The sequence below is a fragment of the Panthera tigris genome, chromosome B4 (genome assembly GCF_018350195.1).
Source record: "Panthera tigris isolate Pti1 chromosome B4, P.tigris_Pti1_mat1.1, whole genome shotgun sequence".
In the NCBI taxonomy this organism is placed as follows: Eukaryota; Metazoa; Chordata; class Mammalia; order Carnivora; family Felidae; genus Panthera; species Panthera tigris.
Genome location: NC_056666.1, coordinates 117,998,656 through 118,000,280, shown reverse-complemented (window position 1 = coordinate 118,000,280; position 1,625 = coordinate 117,998,656). Strand labels below are relative to the sequence as shown.

Genomic DNA, 1,625 nt, shown 5'->3' with positions numbered 1-1,625 from the left:
GCTGCTGTGTTTTCTCTAGGAAGTGTGGCTCACTCTCTAAGGAGAGCCTCATTTTTGGGTGATGATCCTGTGGTCAGAAATCCTTTTCCTTCCATTTCTCCTTAGGGATAACCAGCTTTCTGGTGAACTAGAAGGAAACCAGAAAGGAGAAATTCAGCCTCTGCTATTGTAGGCAGGTCCAAGTGATGCTCTCTTGTCTTCTGGAAGACCTTTTGGTTATTTAGTGATTATTTTTACAACTCAGTTGGGCATTTGGTTAGAGTCTCTTGGATTAATTAAGCAGTGGTAATTAACTGAGTCTTGGGCCTCCATGGAACAGTTGCAGTTGGTTATTTCTAAGTTACCATGATGATAGCTTTAAATCTCTCAGGGAATCTTACACAACTTATTTCTTGTACCTGGACAGTACACAGCTGATTTCCCGGAGAATTTTGGTGCCCTATTTGTGTGAATAAAAATAATAAGTATAGATGAGGTAGATAAGCCAATTGGCTACTTGTAATTCAAACTTTCCCAGGTTGTCCCTTAACTTATGGTGTAAGAGAAAAAAAAATCCAGAATACAGTGAATGGAAAAGAAATATATTGAAGTTTGGTCTATAGAGCAAATGTGAAATAGAAGGAAAATGTAGTTACTGGAATAATTCAGGTCAAATCCATATTGGAGGGAGACTAAACAAAGAAAGGGAAAATGGTAAAGAGAGAATAGGGAAACAAAGCATATGAAAAACTGGAGCCGGGGTGCCTGGGTGGCTCAGTTGGCTGAGCATCTGACTTCGGCTCAGGTCATGATCTCATGGTCCGTGAGTTCAAGCCCCGCGTGGGGCTCTGTGCTGACAGCTTGGAGCCTGGAGCCTGCTTCAGATTCTGTGTGTCCCTCTCTCTGACCCTCCCCTGTTCATGCTCTGTCTCTCTCTGTCTCAAAAATAAATAAACATTAAAAAATAATTAAAAAACAAAACAAAACTGGAGCCACCTGAGAAGAGATGAATCTTTCCTCTTGTAAGCTTGAGTCAAGAACTGTCAGTCATCTTGGTAACACCAGGTTGGATGCCTAACGTTCCCATGAAAAAGACCAGGAGAAATTTCAGGAAAAAACTTAGCTGTATCCAGCAATTCAGATATGGCGAAGTGAAGTCAATGTTCCAGAAAATTCTTCCAAATCAAGTTGTCTGTGGAAGATATAACTGCAATGGTGCTGTGTAAACCCAAACTTTAACCCTTAAAATTTCTCAGCCTGGAAAAACTGAAGAAAATGTAGCAAGTGGCCCAAGATACAATTCACCAACAAGAAAGGGCAGAAAAGGAACAGCAGCAAATAACTCATTGAATGATAATTTAGCATTTATTTTTTTATTTTATTTACTTATTTTTAAATTTTGTCAATGTTTATTTTTGAGAGAGAGAGAGAGAGAGAGTCATAGAGCATGAGCAGGGGATGGGCAGAGGGAGAGGGGACACAGAATCCGAAGCAGGCTTCAGGCTCTGAGCTGTCAGCACAGAGCCTGATGCAGGGCTTGAACTCATGAACCATGAGATCGTGACCTGAGCCAAAGTCGGAGGCTTAACTGACTGAGCCACCCAGGTGCCCTGATAATTTAGTGTTTACAGAATACCTTACCTCAC

At 41.2% G+C, this 1,625-nt stretch overlaps 1 pseudogene; it reads left to right on the top strand.

The window, feature by feature from the left end:
- Positions 1 to 1,064: 1,064 nt before the first annotated feature.
- LOC102957694 lies at positions 1,065 to 1,329 on the top strand (annotated as a pseudogene).
- Positions 1,330 to 1,625: the final 296 nt, after the last annotated feature.